The sequence below is a fragment of the Rhinoderma darwinii genome, unplaced genomic scaffold (assembly GCF_050947455.1).
Source record: "Rhinoderma darwinii isolate aRhiDar2 unplaced genomic scaffold, aRhiDar2.hap1 Scaffold_3453, whole genome shotgun sequence".
NCBI lineage: Eukaryota > Metazoa > Chordata > Amphibia > Anura > Rhinodermatidae > Rhinoderma > Rhinoderma darwinii.
The window spans coordinates 97623-113060 of record NW_027463445.1 but is presented as its reverse complement, the minus strand read 5'-3'; the positions used below and the strand labels follow the sequence as shown (position 1 = coordinate 113060).

Genomic DNA, 15438 nt, shown 5'->3' with positions numbered 1-15438 from the left:
TTGTGAAACAAAATCTAAACGACATAATAAAAAGTCAACCGCACCACGGATTCCCAGACAGTCTCCCACACTGGTACTAGCGAGGCGTTAAGCTGTGTAACTTCTGCGATCTAACGAGAGCAGGCACATTCAGCTTAGAATGGCCATTGACATTAAATGCTTTAATCCATAGTCCTTTTTAATCGATTGTGAAACAAAATCTAAACGACATAATAAAAAGGCAACCGCACCACGGATTCCCAGACAGTCTCCCACACTGGTACTAGCGAGGCCTTAAGCTGTGTAACTTCTGCGATCTGACGAGAGCAGGGACATTCAGCTTAGAATGGCCATTGACAGTAAATGCTTTAATCCATAGTCCTTTTTAATCGATTGTGAAACAAAATCTAAACGACATAATAAAAATTCAACCGCACCACGGATTCCCAGACAGTCTCCCACACTGGTACTAGCGAGGCGTTAAGCTGTGTAACTTCTGCGATCTAACGAGAGCAGGCACATTCAGCTTAGAATGGCCATTGACGTTAAATCCTTTAATCCATAGTCCTATTTAATCTATTGTGAAACAAAATCTAAACGACATAATAAAAAGTCAACCGCACCACGGATTCCCAGACAGTCTCCCACACTGGTACTAGCGAGGCGTTAAGCTGCGTAACTTCTGCGATCTAACGAGAGCAGGCACATTCAGCTTAGAATGGCCATTGACATTAAATGCTTTAATCCATAGTCCTTTTTAATCGATTGTGAAACAAAATCTAAACGACATAATAAAAAGTCAACCGCACCACGGATTCCCAGACAGTCTCCCACACTGGTACTAGCGAGGCCTTAAGCTGTGTAACTTCTGCGATCTGACGAGGGCAGGCACATTCAGCTTAGAATGGCCATTGACATTAAAAGCCTTAATCCATAGTCCTATTTAATCTATTGTGAAACAAAATCTAAACAACATAATAAAAAGTCAACCGCACCACGGATTCCCAGACAGTCTCCCACACTGGTACTAGCGAGGCCTTAAGCTGTGTAACTTCTGCGATCTGACGAGAGAAGGCACATTCAGCTTAGAATGGCCATTGACATTAAATGCTTTAATCCATAGTCCTTTTTAATCGATTGTGAAACAAAATCTAAACGACATAATAAAAAGTCAACCGCACCACGGATTCCCAGACAGTCTCCCACACTGGTACTAGCGAGGCCTTAAGCTGTGTAACTTCTGCGATCTGACGAGAGCAGGGACATTCAGCTTAGAATGGCCATTGACAAGAAATGCTTTAATCCATAGTCCTTTTTAATCGATTGTGAAACAAAATCTAAACGACATAATAAAAATTCAACCGCACCACGGATTCCAAGACAGTCTCCCACACTGGTACTAGCGAGGACTTAAGCTGTGTAACTTCTGCGATCTGACGAGAGCAGGCACATTCAGCTTAGAATGGCCATTGACGTTAAATCCTTTAATCCATAGTCCTATTTAATCTATTGTGAAACAAAATCTAAACGACATAATAAAAAGTCAACCGCACCACGGATTCCCAAACAGTCTCCCACACTGGTACTAGCGAGGCCTTAAGCTGTGTAACTTCTGCGATCTGACGAGAGCAGGCACATTCAGCTTAGAATGGCCATTGCCATTAAAAGCCTTAATCCATAGTCCTTTTTAATCGATTGTGAAACAAAATCTAAACGACATAATAAAAAGTCAACCGCACCACGGATTCCCAGACAGTCTCCCACACTGGTACTAGCGAGGCCTTAAGCTGTGTAACTTCTGCGATCTGACGAGAGCAGGGACATTCAGCTTAGAATGGCCATTGACAGTAAATGCTTTAATCCATAGTCCTTTTTAATCGATTGTGAAACAAAATCTAAACGACATAATAAAAATTCAACCGCACCACGGATTCCCAGACAGTCTCCCACACTGGTACTAGCGTGGACTTAAGCTGTGTAACTTCTGCGATCTGACGAGAGCAGGCACATTCAGCTTAGAATGGCCATTGACATTAAATGCTTTAATCCATAGTCCTTTTTAATAGAATGTGAAACAAAATCTAAACGACATAATAAAAAGTCAACCGCACCACGGATTCCCAGACAGTCTCCCACACTGGTACTAGCGAGGCCTTAAGCTGTGTAACTTCTGCGATCTGACGAGAGCAAGCACATTCAGCTTAGAATGGCCATTCACGTTTAATGCTTTAATCCATAGTCCTATTTAATCTATTGTGAAACAAAATCTAAACGACATAATAAAAAGTCAACCGCACCACGGATTACCAGACAGTCTCCCACACTGGTACTAGCAAGGCCTTAAGCTGTGTAACTTCTGCGATCTGACGAGAGCAGGCACATTCAGCTTAGAATGGCCATTGACATTAAATGCTTTAATCCATAGTCCTTTTTAATCGATTGTGAAACAAAATCTAAACGACATAATAAAAAGTCAACCGCACCACGGATTCCCAGACAGTCTCCCACACTGGTACTAGCGAGGCCTTAAGCTGTGTAACTTCTGCGATCTGACGAGAGCAGGGACATTCAGCTTAGAATGGCCATTGACTTTAAATGCTTTAATCCATAGTCCTTTTTAATCGATTGTGAAACAAAATCTAAACGACATAATAAAAAGTCAACCGCACCACGGATTCCCAGACAGTCTCCCACACTGGTACTAGCGAGCCCTTAAGCTTTGTAACTTATGCGATCTGACGAGAGCAGGGACATTCAGCTTAGAATGGCCATTGACATTAAATGCTTTAATCCATAGTCCTTTTTAATCGATTGTGAAACAAAATCTAAACAACATAATAAAAAGTCAACCGCACCACGGATTCCCAGACAGTCTCCCACACTGGTACTAGCGAGGCCTTAAGCTGTGTAACTTCTGCGATCTGACGAGAGCAGGGACATTCAGCTTAGAATGGCCATTGACATTAAATGCTTTAATCCATAGTCCTTTTTAATCGATTGTGAAACAAAATCTAAACGACATAATAAAAAGTCAACCGCACCACGGATTCCCAGACAGTCTCCCACACTGGTACTAGCGAGGCCTTAAGCTGTGTAACTTCTGCGATCTGACGAGAGCAGGCACATTCAGCTTAGAATGTCCATTGACATTAAATTCTGTAATCCATAGTCCTTTTTAATCGATTGTGAAACAAAATCTAAACGACATAATAAAAATTCAACCGCACCACGGATTCCCAGACAGTCTCCCACACTGGTACTAGCGAGGCCTTAAGTTGTGTAACTTCTGCGTTCTGACGAGAGCAGGCACATTCAGCTTAGAATGGCCACTGACGTTAAATGCTTTAATCCATAGTCCTATTTAATCTATTGTGAAACAAAATCTAAACAACATAATAAAAAGTCAATCGCACCACGGATTCCCAGACAGTCTCCCACACTGGTACTAGCGAGGCCTTAAGCTGTGTAACTTCTGCGATCTGACGAGAGCAGGCACATTCAGCTTAGAATGGCCATTGACGTTAAACGCTTTAATCCATAGTCCTATTTAATCTATTGTGAAACAAAATCTAAACGACATAATAAAAAGTCAACCGCACCACGGATTCCCAGACAGTCTCCCACACTGTTACTAGCGAGGCCTTAAGCTGTGTAACTTATGCGATCTGACGAGAGAAGGCACATTCAGCTTAGAATGGCCATTGACATTAAATGGTTTAATCCATAGTCCTTTTTAATCGATCGTGAAACAAAATCTAAACGACATAATAAAAAGTCAACCGCACCACGGATTCCCAGACAGTCTCCCACACTGGTACTAGCGAGGCCTTAAGCTGTGTAACTTCTGCGATCTGACGAGAGCACGGAAATTCAGCTTAGAATGGCCATTGACGTTAAATCCTTTAATCCATAGTCCTATTTAATCTATTGTGAAACAAAATCTAAACGACATAATAAAAAGTCAACCGCACCACGGATTCCCAGACAGTCTCCCACACTGGTACTAGCGAGGCCTTAAGCTGTGTAACTTCTGCGATCTGACGAGAGCAGGCACATTCAGCTTAGAATGGCCATTGCCATTAAAAGCCTTAATCCATAGTCCTTTTTAATCGATTGTGAAACAAAATCTAAACGACATAATAAAAAGTCAACCGCACCACGGATTCCCAGACAGTCTCCCACACTGGTACTAGCGAGGACTTAAGCTGTGTAACTTCTGCGATCTGACGAGAGCAGGCACATTCAACTTAGAATGGCCATTGACGTTAAATCCTTTAATCCATAGTCCTATTTAATCTATTGTGAAACAAAATCTAAACGACATAATAAAAAGTCAACCGCACCACAGATACCCAGACAGTCTCCCACACTGGTACTAGCGAGGCCTTAAGCTGTGTAACTTCTGCGATCTGATGAGAGCAGGCACATTCAGCTTAGAATGGCCATTGACATTAAATGCTTTAATCCATAGTCCTTTTTAATCGAATGTGAAACAAAATCTAAACGACATAATAAAAAGTCAACCGCACCACGGATTCCCAGACAGTCTCCCACACTGGTACTAGCGAGGCCTTAAGCTGTGTAACTTCTGCGATTTGACGAGAGCAGGCACATTCAGCTTAGAATGGCCATTGACGTTAAATGCTTTAATCCATAGTCCTATTTAATCTATTGTGAAACAAAATCTAAACGACATAATAAAAAGTCAACCGCACCACGGATTCCCAGACAGTCTCCCACACTGGTACTAGCAAGGCCTTAAGCTGTGTAACTTCTGCGATCTGACGAGAGCAGGCACATTCAGCTTAGAATGGCCATTGACATTAAATGCTTTAATCCATAGTCCTTTTTAATCGATTGTGAAACAAAATCTAAACGACATAATAAAAAGTCAACCGCACCACGGATTCCCAGACAGTCTCCCACACTGGTACTAGCGAGGCCTTAAGCTGTGTAACTTCTGCGATCTGACGAGAGCAGGGACATTCAGCTTAGAATGGCCATTGACATTAAATGCTTTAATCCATAGTCCTTTTTAATCGATTGTGAAACAAAATCTAAACGACATAATAAAAAGTCAACCGCACCACGGATTCCCAGACAGTCTCCCACACTGGTACTAGCGAGCCCTTAAGCTGTGTAACTTATGCGATCTGACGAGAGCAGGGACATTCAGCTTAGAATGGCCATTGACATTAAATGCTTTAATCCATAGTCCTTTTTAATCGATTGTGAAACAAAATCTAAACAACATAATAAAAAGTCAACCGCACCACGGATTCCCAGACAGTCTCCCACACTGGTACTAGCGAGGCCTTAAGCTGTGTAACTTATGCGATCTGACGAGAGCAGGGACATTCAGCTTAGAATGGCCATTGACATTAAATGCTTTAATCCATAGTCCTTTTTAATCGATTGTGAAACAAAATCTAAACAACATAATAAAAAGTCAACCGCACCACGGATTCCCAGACAGTCTCCCACACTGGTACTAGCGAGCCCTTAAGCTGTGTAACTTCTGCGATCTGACGAGAGCAGGGACATTCAGCTTAGAATGGCCATTGACATTAAATGCTTTAATCCATAGTCCTTTTTAATCGATTGTGAAACAAAATCTAAACGACATAATAAAAAGTCAACCGCACCACGGATTCCCAGACAGTCTCCCACACTGGTACTAGCGAGGCCTTAAGCTGTGTAACTTCTGCGATCTGACGAGAGCAGGCACATTCAGCTTAGAATGTCCATTGACATTAAATTCTGTAATCCATAGTCCTTTTTAATCGATTGTGAAACAAAATCTAAACGACATAATAAAAATTCAACCGCACCACGGATTCCCAGACAGTCTCCCACACTGGTACTAGCGAGGCCTTAAGTTGTGTAACTTCTGCGATCTGACGAGAGCAGGCACATTCAGCTTAGAATGGCCATTGAAGTTAAACGCTTTAATCCAAAGTCCTTTTTAATCTATTGTGAAACAAAATCTAAACGACATAATAAAAAGTCAACCGCACCACGGATTCCCAGACAGTCTCCCACACTGTTACTAGCGAGGCCTTAAGCTGTGTAACTTATGCGATCTGACGAGAGCAGGGACATTCAGCTTAGAATGGCCATTGACATTAAATGCTTTAATCCAAAGTCCTTTTTAATCGATTGTGAAACAAAATCTAAACGACATAATAAAAAGTCAACCGCACCACGGATTCCCAGACAGTCTCCCACACTGGTACTAGCGAGGCCTTAAGCTGTGTAACTTATGCGATCTGACGAGAGCAGGGACATTCAGCTTAGAATGGCCATTGACATTAAATGCTTTAATCCATAGTCCTTTTTAATCGATTGTGAAACAAAATCTAAACAACATAATAAAAAGTCAACCGCACCACGGATTCCCAGACAGTCTCCCACACTGGTACTAGCGAGCCCTTAAGCTGTGTAACTTCTGCGATCTGACGAGAGCAGGGACATTCAGCTTAGAATGGCCATTGACATTAAATGCTTTAATCCATAGTCCTTTTTAATCGATTGTGAAACAAAATCTAAACGACATAATAAAAAGTCAACCGCACCACGGATTCCCAGACAGTCTCCCACACTGGTACTAGCGAGGCCTTAAGCTGTGTAACTTCTGCGATCTGACGAGAGCAGGCACATTCAGCTTAGAATGTCCATTGACATTAAATTCTGTAATCCATAGTCCTTTTTAATCGATTGTGAAACAAAATCTAAACGACATAATAAAAATTCAACCGCACCACGGATTCCCAGACAGTCTCCCACACTGGTACTAGCGAGGCCTTAAGTTGTGTAACTTCTGCGTTCTGACGAGAGCAGGCACATTCAGCTTAGAATGGCCACTGACGTTAAATGCTTTAATCCATAGTCCTATTTAATCTATTGTGAAACAAAATCTAAACAACATAATAAAAAGTCAATCGCACCACGGATTCCCAGACAGTCTCCCACACTGGTACTAGCGAGGCCTTAAGCTGTGTAACTTCTGCGATCTGACGAGAGCAGGCACATTCAGCTTAGAATGGCCATTGAAGTTAAACGCTTTAATCCATAGTCCTATTTAATCGATTGTGAAACAAAATCTAAACGACATAATAAAAAGTCAACCGCACCACGGATTCCCAGACAGTCTCCCACACTGGTACTAGCGAGGCCTTAAGCTGTGTAACTTCTGCGATCTGACGAGAGCAGGGACATTCAGCTTAGAATGGCCATTGACATTAAATGCTTTAATCCATAGTTCTTTTTAATCGATTGTGAAACAAAATCTAAACGACATAATAAAAAGTCAACCGCACCACGGATTCCCAGACAGTCTCCCACACTGGTACTAGCGAGGCCTTAAGCTGTGTAACTTCTGCGATCTGACGAGAGCAGGCATATTCAGCTTAGAATGTCCATTGACATTAAATGCTGTAATCCATAGTCCTTTTTAATCGATTGTGAAACAAAATCTAAACGACATAATAAAAATTCAACCGCACCACGGATTCCCAGACAGTCTCCCACACTGGTACTAGCGAGGCCTTAAGCTGTGTAACTTCTGCGTTCTGACGAGAGCAGGCACATTCAGCTTTGAATGGCCACTGACGTTAAATGCTTTAATCCATAGTCCTATTTAATCGATTGTGAAACAAAATCTAAACGACATAATAAAAAGTCAACCGCACCACGGATTCCCAGACAGTCTCCCACACTTGTACTAGCGAGGCCTTAAGCTGTGTAACTTCTGCGATCTGACGAGAGCAGGCACATTCAGCTTAGAATGGCTATTGACATTAAAAGCCTTAATCCATAGTCCTATTTAATCTATTGTGAAACAAAATCTAAACAACATAATAAAAAGTCAACTGCACCACGGATTCCCAGACAGTCTCCCACACTGGTACTAGCGAGGCCTTAAGCTGTGTAACTTCTGCGATCTGACGAGAGCAGGCACATTCAGCTTAGAATGGCCATTGACATTAAATGCTTTAATCCATAGTCCTTTTTAATCGATTGTGAAACAAAATCTAAGCGACATAATAAAAAGTCAACCTCACCACGGATTCCCAGACAGTCTCCCACACTGGTACTAGCGAGGCCTTAAGCTGTGTAACTTCTGCGATCTGACGAGAGCAGGGACATTCAGCTTAGAATGGCCATTGACAGTAAATGCTTTAATCCATAGTCCTTTTTAATCGATTGTGAAACAAAATCTAAACGACATAATAAAAATTCAACCGCACCACGGATTCCCAGACAGTCTCCCACACTGGTACTAGCGAGGACTTAAGCTGTGTAACTTCTGCGATCTGACGAGAGCAGGCACATTCAGCTTAGAATGGCCATTGACGTTAAATCCTTTAATCCATAGTCCTATTTAATCTATTGTGAAACAAAATCTAAACGACATAATAAAAAGTCAACCGCACCACAGATACCCAGACAGTCTCCCACACTGGTACTAGCGAGGCCTTAAGCTGGGTAACTTCTGCGATCTGACGAGAGCAGGCACATTCAGCTTAGAATGGCCATTGACATTAAATGCTTTAATCCATAGTCCTTTTTAATCGAATGTGAAACAAAATCTAAACGACATAATAAAAAGTCAACCGCACCACGGATTCCCAGACAGTCTCCCACACTGGTACTAGCGAGGCCTTAAGCTGTGTAACTTCTGCGATCTGACGAGAGCAGGCACATTCAGCTTAGAATGGCCATTGACGTTAAATGCTTTAATCCATAGTCCTATTTAATCTATTGTGAAACAAAATCTAAACGACATAATAAAAAGTCAACCGCACCACGGATTCCCAGACAGTCTCCCACACTGGTACTAGCAAGGCCTTAAGCTGTGTAACTTCTGCGATCTGACGAGAGCAGGCACATTCAGCTTAGAATGGCCATTGACATTAAATGCTTTAATCCATAGTCCTTTTTAATCGATTGTGAAACAAAATCTAAACGACATAATAAAAAGTCAACCGCACCACGGATTCCCAGACAGTCTCCCACACTGGTACTAGCGAGGCCTTAAGCTGTGTAACTTCTGCGATCTGACGAGAGCAGGGACATTCAGCTTAGAATGGCCATTGACATTAAATGCTTTAATCCATAGTCCTTTTTAATCGATTGTGAAACAAAATCTAAACGACATAATAAAAATTCAACCGCACCACGGATTCCCAGACAGTCTCCCACACTGGTACTAGCGAGGACTTAAGCTGTGTAACTTCTGCGATCAGACGAGAGCAGGCACATTCAGCTTAGAATGGCCATTGACGTTAAATCCTTTAATCCATAGTCCTATTTAATCTATTGTGAAACAAAATCTAAACGACATAATAAAAAGTCAACCGCACCACGGATTCCCAGACAGTCTACCACACTGGTACTAGCGAGGCCTTAAAGAGGCTCTGTCACCAGATTTTGCAGCCCCTATCTGCTATTGCAGCAGATAGGCGCTGCAATGTAGATTACAGTAACGTTTTTATTTTTAAAAAACGAGCATTTTTGGCCAAGTTATGACCATTTTCGTATTTATGCAAATGAGGCTTGCAAAAGTACAACTGGGCGTGTTGAAAAGTAAAAGTACAACTGGGCGTGTATTATGTGCGTACATCGGGGCGTGTTTACTACTATTACTAGCTGGGCGTTGTGTATAGAAGTGTCATCCACTTCTCTTCACAACGCCCAGCTTCTGGCAGTGCAGCACTGTGACGTCACTCACAGGTCCTGCATCGTGTCGGCACCAGAGGCTACAGTTGATTCTGCAGCAGCATCAGCATCAGCATCAGCATTTGCAGGTAAGTAGCTACATCGACTTACCTGCAAACGCCGATGCTGCTGCAGAATCATCTGTAGCCTCTGGTGCCGACACGATGCAGGACCTGTGAGTGACGTCACAGTGCTGCACTGCCAGAAGCTGGGCGTTGTGAAGAGAAGTGGATGACACTTCTATACACAACGCCCAGCTAGTAAAAGTAGTAAACACGCCCCGATGTACGCACATAATACACGCCCAGTTGTACTTTTACTTTTCAACACGCCCTATTGTACTTTTGCAAGCCTCATTTGCATAAATACGAAAATGGTCATAACTTGGCCAAAAATGCTCGTTTTTTAAAAATAAAAACGTTACTGTAATTTACATTGCAGCGCCTATCTGCTGCAATAGCAGATAGGGGTTGCAAAATCTGGTGACAGAGCCTCTTTAAGCTGTGTAACTTCTGCGTTCTGACGAGAGCAGGCACATTCAGCTTAGAATGGCCATTGACGTTAAATGCTTTAATCCATAGTCCTATTTAATCTATTGTGAAACAAAATCTAAACGACATAATAAAAAGTCAACCGCACCACGGATTCCCAGACAGTCTCCCACACTGGTACTAGCGAGGCCTTAAGCTGTGTAACTTCTGCGATCTGACGAGAGCAGGCACATTCAGCTTAGAATGGCCATTGAAGTTAAATGCTTTAATCCATAGTCCTATTTAATCTATTGTGAAACAAAATCTAAACGACATAATAAAAAGTCAACCGCACCACGGATTCCCAGACAGTCTCCCACACTGGTACTAGCGAGGCGTTAAGCTGTGTAACTTCTGCGATCTAACGAGGGCAGGCACATTCAGCTTAGAATGGCCATTGACATTTAATGCTTTAATCCATAGTCCTTTTTAATCGATTGTGAAACAAAATCTAAACGACATAATAAAAAGTCAACCGCACCACGGATTCCCAGACAGTCTCCCACACTGGTACTAGCGAGGCCTTAAGCTGTGTAACTTATGCGATCTGACGAGAGCAGGGACATTCAGCTTAGAATGGCCATTGACATGAAATGCTTTAATCCATAGTCCTTTTTAATCGATTGTGAAACAAAATCTAAACAACATAATAAAAAGTCAACCGCACCACGGATTCCCAGACAGTCTCCCACGCTGGTACTAGCGAGCCCCTAAGCTGTGTAACTTCTGCGATCTGACGAGAGCAGGGACATTCAGCTTAGAATGGCCATTGACATTAAATGTAGAGATGAGCGAACTTATGAAAAGTTCGGTTCGGCAAGTTCGCCGAATTTCGTTGAAAAGTTCGATTCGGACCGAACTAGTTCTGACCGAACCTGTAATACAAGAAAGCCCCTAAAAATCGTGTATAACACTGTTTTAAAGCCCTAGAAGCCCTGTATAACACTCTTAGGTCACCCATGAGTGTATCCAAGTACTTTTGAGCTGTCTTTAATGCAAAGTTGGTGTCAAAGTTACGCCAACATGTATGGCTCTAGGAAAACGGATGGGACACGGAGATAACTAACAGAAACCACTGCACTTGTGCATGTTGTATGCTTAATGCATTGTTAAAAAAGGTACAAAAATTTACCATTTTAGGCGGCTGATGCCTGCCAGGGTTCATACATATAAGGTGGTAAAAGAAGAAGCAATGGCTTTTGACAAGCCCTCCAAAAATTTACCCTTTTTATTGGCAGATGCCTGCCGGGGTTCTTCCATACATGGATGTAAAAGCAACAAGCAATGGCTTTTCACAAGCCCTCCAAAAATTGACCCTTTTTATTGGCAGATGCCTGCCGAGGTTCTTCCATACATGGATGTAAAAGCAACAAGCAATGGCTTTTCACAAGCCCTCCAAAAATTGACCCTTTTTATTGGCAGATGCCTGCCGGGGTTCTTCCATACATTGATGTAAAAGCAACAATCAATGGCTTTTCACAAGCCCTCCAAAAATTGACCCTTTTTATTGGCAGATGCCTGCCGGGGTTCTTCCATACATGGATGTAAAAGCATTAAAGCAACAAGCAATGGCTTTTGACAAGCCCTCCAAAAATTGACCCTTTTTATTGGCAGATGCCTGCCGGGGTTCTTCCATACATGGATGTAAAAGCATTAAAGCAACAAGCAATGGCTTTTCACAAGCCCTCCAAAAATTGACCCTTTTTATTGGCAGATGCCTGCCGGGGTTCTTCCATACATGGATGTAAAAGCATTAAAGCAACAAGCAATGGCTTTTGACAAGCCCTCCAAAAATTGACCCTTTTTATTGGCAGATGCCTGCCGGGGTTCTTCCATACATTGATGTAAAAGCATTAAAGCAACAAGCAATGGCTTTTCACAAGCCCTCCAAAAATTGACCCTTTTTATTGGCAGATGCCTGCCGGGGTTCTTCCATACATGGATGTAAAAGCATTAAAGCAACAAGCAATGGCTTTTGACAAGCCCTCCAAAAATTGACCCTTTTTATTGGCAGATGCCTGCCGGGGTTCTTCCATACATGGATGTAAAAGCATTAAAGCAACAAGCAATGGCTTTTCACAAGCCCTCCAAAAATTGACCCTTTTTATTGGCAAGGGTGAGTAGTAGCAGCACATTAAAAGACACTGGACGACAGTCACAGGACAAAGCCCTGTGGTGGGGCAGGCCTGCTTGTAGCAGACGGGCGGCAGTGGAGGTTTATTGGTGGTAGTAGTCGAGGTAGCCAACACAGACAGCAAGGGTGCAAGCAGTAGTAGCAGTAGTAGCAGCACATTAAAAAAAGAGACTGGACAGTCACAGGAGGACATAGCCCTGTGGTGGGGCAGGCCTCAGGCCTGCTTGTAGCAGACGGCAGTGGAGGTGTATTGGTGGTAGTAGAGGTAGACTAGCCAACACAGACAGCAAGGGTGGTAGACTGGTAGTAGCAGCAGCACATTAAAAAAAGAGACTGGACGACAGTCACAGGACATAGCCCTGTGGTGGGGTAGGCCTGCTTGTAGCAGACGGGCGGCAGTGTAGGTGTATTGGTGGTAGTAGAGGTACTAGCCAACACAGACAGCAAGGGTGCAAGCAGTAGTAGCAGTAGTAGCAGCACATTAAAAAAAAGAGACTGGACAGTCACAGGAGGACAAAGCCCTGTGGTGGGGCAGGCCTCAGGCCTGCTTGTAGCAGACGGGCGGCAGTGGAGGTGTATTGGTGGTAGTAGCCGAGGTAGCCAACACAGACAGCAAGGGTGCAGCAGTAGTAGCAGTAGTAGCAGCACATTAAAAAAAGAGACTGGACAGTCAGAGGAGGACAAAGCCCTGTGGTGGGGCAGGCCTCAGGCCTGCTTGTAGCAGACGGGCGGCAGTGGAGGTGTATTGGTGGTAGTAGTCGAGGTAGCCAACACAGACAGCAAGGGTGCAAGCAGTAGTAGCAGTAGTAGCAGCACATTAAAAAAAAGAGACTGGACAGTCACAGGAGGACAAAGCCCTGTGGTGGGGCAGGCCTCAGGCCTGCTTGTAGCAGACGGGCGGCAGTGGAGGTGTATTGGTGGTAGTAGCCGAGGTAGCCAACACAGACAGCAAGGGTGCAAGCAGTAGTAGCAGTAGTAGCAGCACATTAAAAAAAGAGACTGGACAGTCAGAGGAGGATAAAGCCCTGTGGTGGGGCAGGCCTCAGGCCTGCTTGTAGCAGACGGGCGGCAGTGGAGGTGTATTGGTGGTAGTAGTCGAGGTAGCCAACACAGACAGCAAGGGTGCAAGCAGTAGTAGCAGTAGTAGCAGCACATTAAAAAAAAGAGACTGGACAGTCAGAGGAGGACAAAGCCCTGTGGTGGGGCAGGCCTCAGGCCTGCTTGTAGCAGACAGGCGGCAGTGGAGGTGTATTGGTGGTAGTAGTCGAGGTAGCCAACACAGACAGCAAGGGTGCAAGCAGTAGTAGCAGTAGTAGCAGCACATTAAAAAAAAGAGACTGGACAGTCACAGGAGGACAAAGCCCTGTAGTGGGGCAGGCCTCAGGCCTGCTTGTAGCAGATGGCAGTGTAGGTGTATTGGTGGTAGTAGAGGTACTAGCCAACACAGACAGCAAGGGTGCAAGCAGTAGTAGCAGTAGTAGCAGCACATTAAAAAAAGAGACTGGAGAGTCACAGGACAAAGCCCTCTGGTGGGGCAGGCCTGCTTGTAGCAGACGGCACTGGGGTGGATTGGTGGTAGAAGTAGTAGCAGCTGCAGCACCAACAGCGGCACATTAAAAAAAGAGTGGACAGGACAGAATCCCATAGTAGCAGGCGGCAGTAGCAGGCGGCAGCAGCAGCAGCAATGTAAGATCTAATCAGTGGCATCAGGCACAGGGGTTTTAAAATCCTCACCGATCCACGCTTGATTCATTTTCAGAAACGTGAGATTTTCCAAGCTGTTGGCGGACAATCTTGTTCGCTTAGGGGTGACGAAGCCCCCTGCTGCGCTGAATACCCTCTCTGACGCTACACTGGAGGGTGGACAAGACAGTACACCCATGGCAAACTGGGCCAGTTCTTGCCAATGATCCAATCTGCTGACCCAGAAGTCCATGGGGTCTGGGATCAGCATTTCTGACGGAGAAAGGGCACAGTCCAAGTACGAGTGAACCTGGTTGTTTAGGTGCTGCACCTGGAGATGGTGAACATCCCTTTGGTGACTAGTGCTACGATGTGTGTCAGGTCGGGGTATTGGATGTAAAAATGTTGTCATCATATTTTCCAAACTGAATTGGCTGCTGCTGCTGCTGCTGCTGCCGCTGCTGCCACGGCTGCCGCCTATTGCAGAGGTAGCTCTGCCAGAGGCGGTGGAACGATGAGACAGTGGGGAGCGGAGAGTGGCCCCCCGGTCAGACATGCTTGCAGCGGGTGTCTGCCGTTTGAAAGCCATGACAAGCTGGCTGCATAGCTTCTCTCTATAATAAGCCAATTTTGCCTCCCTCTCGGAAGGCGCAAAAAACTCCCCCATTTTGGCTTTATACCGAGGGTCTAAAAGTGTGGCTATCCAGTAGTCATCTCTTTGCTTCATGCTAACAATACGACAGTCAGCGCGCAAGTAACGAAGCATACAGCTCGCCATCCTGGCCAGCGTTTCAGAGGGCCCGGTTGGTTCCATCTCCGCCCCATACTGCCATGGTTGTCCATCATCAAGGTCGTCGTCAGACTCGTCATCACCACCATCACTGTCATGTTGTGCGGCTGCCTCGTCCCCTATCCCTTCCTGTGATTCCATCTCCAAATCCAGCTCCTCTTCAGGTCCTGTTTCCTCATCCTCCTCCTCCTCCTCAACATCCATAGCCAGATGTGATCCTTCCTCCATCCTTTGCTGAATCATCGCTGTGAGCGTTTGCTCCATAATGAATATCAGCGGCATAACATCGTTCATTCCGCTAGCGTCACGGCTCACAAATCGTGTGGCCTCTTCAAAGGGCCTCAAAACGCGACATGCGTCTCTAACCAGCTGCCAGTGCCTGAGCTCGAAATTACACTGGCTCCAAACGCTGCCCGTCTGCTGCATCAGGAAATCATTCACGGCTTTCCGCTGTTCGTACAGACGGTCCAACATGTGCAGGGTGGAATTCCATCGTGTTGGAACGTCGCAAATCAGGCTGTGTTCTGGGAGATTGTTTTGACGCTGCAAGTCCAGGAGGGCGTGCTTAAATGCATACGAACGTCTAAAGCGAACGCAAACCC

The 15438-nt window shown here is 44.5% G+C and overlaps 51 pseudogenes; all 51 read right to left on the bottom strand.

The window, feature by feature from the left end:
• Positions 1–32: 32 nt before the first annotated feature.
• On the bottom strand, positions 33–151 carry LOC142706770 (5S ribosomal RNA; annotated as a pseudogene).
• A 67-nt stretch (positions 152–218) lies between these two features.
• Positions 219–337, bottom strand: LOC142707249 (5S ribosomal RNA; annotated as a pseudogene).
• Positions 338–404: 67 nt separating this feature from the next.
• On the bottom strand, positions 405–523 carry LOC142706933 (5S ribosomal RNA; annotated as a pseudogene).
• Positions 524–590: 67 nt separating this feature from the next.
• LOC142707383 (5S ribosomal RNA) lies at positions 591–709 on the bottom strand (annotated as a pseudogene).
• Positions 710–776: 67 nt separating this feature from the next.
• On the bottom strand, positions 777–895 carry LOC142707259 (5S ribosomal RNA; annotated as a pseudogene).
• A 67-nt stretch (positions 896–962) lies between these two features.
• Positions 963–1081, bottom strand: LOC142707446 (5S ribosomal RNA; annotated as a pseudogene).
• Positions 1082–1148: 67 nt separating this feature from the next.
• Positions 1149–1267, bottom strand: LOC142707073 (5S ribosomal RNA; annotated as a pseudogene).
• Positions 1268–1334: 67 nt separating this feature from the next.
• Positions 1335–1453, bottom strand: LOC142706911 (5S ribosomal RNA; annotated as a pseudogene).
• Positions 1454–1520: 67 nt separating this feature from the next.
• LOC142707262 (5S ribosomal RNA) lies at positions 1521–1639 on the bottom strand (annotated as a pseudogene).
• A 67-nt stretch (positions 1640–1706) lies between these two features.
• LOC142707072 (5S ribosomal RNA) lies at positions 1707–1825 on the bottom strand (annotated as a pseudogene).
• Positions 1826–1892: 67 nt separating this feature from the next.
• Positions 1893–2011, bottom strand: LOC142707466 (5S ribosomal RNA; annotated as a pseudogene).
• Positions 2012–2078: 67 nt separating this feature from the next.
• LOC142707433 (5S ribosomal RNA) lies at positions 2079–2197 on the bottom strand (annotated as a pseudogene).
• A 67-nt stretch (positions 2198–2264) lies between these two features.
• Positions 2265–2383, bottom strand: LOC142706789 (5S ribosomal RNA; annotated as a pseudogene).
• Positions 2384–2450: 67 nt separating this feature from the next.
• Positions 2451–2569, bottom strand: LOC142707071 (5S ribosomal RNA; annotated as a pseudogene).
• A 253-nt stretch (positions 2570–2822) lies between these two features.
• On the bottom strand, positions 2823–2941 carry LOC142707070 (5S ribosomal RNA; annotated as a pseudogene).
• A 67-nt stretch (positions 2942–3008) lies between these two features.
• Positions 3009–3127, bottom strand: LOC142707295 (5S ribosomal RNA; annotated as a pseudogene).
• Positions 3128–3194: 67 nt separating this feature from the next.
• Positions 3195–3313, bottom strand: LOC142706809 (5S ribosomal RNA; annotated as a pseudogene).
• A 67-nt stretch (positions 3314–3380) lies between these two features.
• LOC142706993 (5S ribosomal RNA) lies at positions 3381–3499 on the bottom strand (annotated as a pseudogene).
• A 253-nt stretch (positions 3500–3752) lies between these two features.
• Positions 3753–3871, bottom strand: LOC142706776 (5S ribosomal RNA; annotated as a pseudogene).
• Positions 3872–3938: 67 nt separating this feature from the next.
• LOC142707200 (5S ribosomal RNA) lies at positions 3939–4057 on the bottom strand (annotated as a pseudogene).
• A 67-nt stretch (positions 4058–4124) lies between these two features.
• LOC142707377 (5S ribosomal RNA) lies at positions 4125–4243 on the bottom strand (annotated as a pseudogene).
• Positions 4244–4310: 67 nt separating this feature from the next.
• On the bottom strand, positions 4311–4429 carry LOC142707310 (5S ribosomal RNA; annotated as a pseudogene).
• Positions 4430–4496: 67 nt separating this feature from the next.
• On the bottom strand, positions 4497–4615 carry LOC142707337 (5S ribosomal RNA; annotated as a pseudogene).
• Positions 4616–4682: 67 nt separating this feature from the next.
• Positions 4683–4801, bottom strand: LOC142707118 (5S ribosomal RNA; annotated as a pseudogene).
• A 67-nt stretch (positions 4802–4868) lies between these two features.
• Positions 4869–4987, bottom strand: LOC142707069 (5S ribosomal RNA; annotated as a pseudogene).
• Positions 4988–5240: 253 nt separating this feature from the next.
• LOC142707420 (5S ribosomal RNA) lies at positions 5241–5359 on the bottom strand (annotated as a pseudogene).
• A 67-nt stretch (positions 5360–5426) lies between these two features.
• Positions 5427–5545, bottom strand: LOC142706818 (5S ribosomal RNA; annotated as a pseudogene).
• A 67-nt stretch (positions 5546–5612) lies between these two features.
• Positions 5613–5731, bottom strand: LOC142707294 (5S ribosomal RNA; annotated as a pseudogene).
• Positions 5732–5798: 67 nt separating this feature from the next.
• LOC142707269 (5S ribosomal RNA) lies at positions 5799–5917 on the bottom strand (annotated as a pseudogene).
• A 67-nt stretch (positions 5918–5984) lies between these two features.
• LOC142706939 (5S ribosomal RNA) lies at positions 5985–6103 on the bottom strand (annotated as a pseudogene).
• Positions 6104–6170: 67 nt separating this feature from the next.
• LOC142707418 (5S ribosomal RNA) lies at positions 6171–6289 on the bottom strand (annotated as a pseudogene).
• Positions 6290–6356: 67 nt separating this feature from the next.
• LOC142706817 (5S ribosomal RNA) lies at positions 6357–6475 on the bottom strand (annotated as a pseudogene).
• A 67-nt stretch (positions 6476–6542) lies between these two features.
• On the bottom strand, positions 6543–6661 carry LOC142707293 (5S ribosomal RNA; annotated as a pseudogene).
• Positions 6662–6728: 67 nt separating this feature from the next.
• LOC142706807 (5S ribosomal RNA) lies at positions 6729–6847 on the bottom strand (annotated as a pseudogene).
• Positions 6848–6914: 67 nt separating this feature from the next.
• Positions 6915–7033, bottom strand: LOC142707172 (5S ribosomal RNA; annotated as a pseudogene).
• A 67-nt stretch (positions 7034–7100) lies between these two features.
• LOC142707067 (5S ribosomal RNA) lies at positions 7101–7219 on the bottom strand (annotated as a pseudogene).
• A 67-nt stretch (positions 7220–7286) lies between these two features.
• LOC142707312 (5S ribosomal RNA) lies at positions 7287–7405 on the bottom strand (annotated as a pseudogene).
• Positions 7406–7472: 67 nt separating this feature from the next.
• LOC142706830 (5S ribosomal RNA) lies at positions 7473–7591 on the bottom strand (annotated as a pseudogene).
• A 67-nt stretch (positions 7592–7658) lies between these two features.
• Positions 7659–7777, bottom strand: LOC142707241 (5S ribosomal RNA; annotated as a pseudogene).
• Positions 7778–7844: 67 nt separating this feature from the next.
• LOC142706994 (5S ribosomal RNA) lies at positions 7845–7963 on the bottom strand (annotated as a pseudogene).
• A 67-nt stretch (positions 7964–8030) lies between these two features.
• On the bottom strand, positions 8031–8149 carry LOC142707385 (5S ribosomal RNA; annotated as a pseudogene).
• Positions 8150–8216: 67 nt separating this feature from the next.
• Positions 8217–8335, bottom strand: LOC142706781 (5S ribosomal RNA; annotated as a pseudogene).
• Positions 8336–8402: 67 nt separating this feature from the next.
• Positions 8403–8521, bottom strand: LOC142706797 (5S ribosomal RNA; annotated as a pseudogene).
• Positions 8522–8588: 67 nt separating this feature from the next.
• LOC142706895 (5S ribosomal RNA) lies at positions 8589–8707 on the bottom strand (annotated as a pseudogene).
• A 67-nt stretch (positions 8708–8774) lies between these two features.
• Positions 8775–8893, bottom strand: LOC142707116 (5S ribosomal RNA; annotated as a pseudogene).
• A 67-nt stretch (positions 8894–8960) lies between these two features.
• Positions 8961–9079, bottom strand: LOC142707066 (5S ribosomal RNA; annotated as a pseudogene).
• Positions 9080–9146: 67 nt separating this feature from the next.
• LOC142706800 (5S ribosomal RNA) lies at positions 9147–9265 on the bottom strand (annotated as a pseudogene).
• Positions 9266–10326: 1061 nt separating this feature from the next.
• LOC142707164 (5S ribosomal RNA) lies at positions 10327–10445 on the bottom strand (annotated as a pseudogene).
• A 67-nt stretch (positions 10446–10512) lies between these two features.
• On the bottom strand, positions 10513–10631 carry LOC142706960 (5S ribosomal RNA; annotated as a pseudogene).
• Positions 10632–10698: 67 nt separating this feature from the next.
• On the bottom strand, positions 10699–10817 carry LOC142707417 (5S ribosomal RNA; annotated as a pseudogene).
• A 67-nt stretch (positions 10818–10884) lies between these two features.
• Positions 10885–11003, bottom strand: LOC142706874 (5S ribosomal RNA; annotated as a pseudogene).
• Between the last annotated feature and the right edge of the window lie 4435 nt (positions 11004–15438).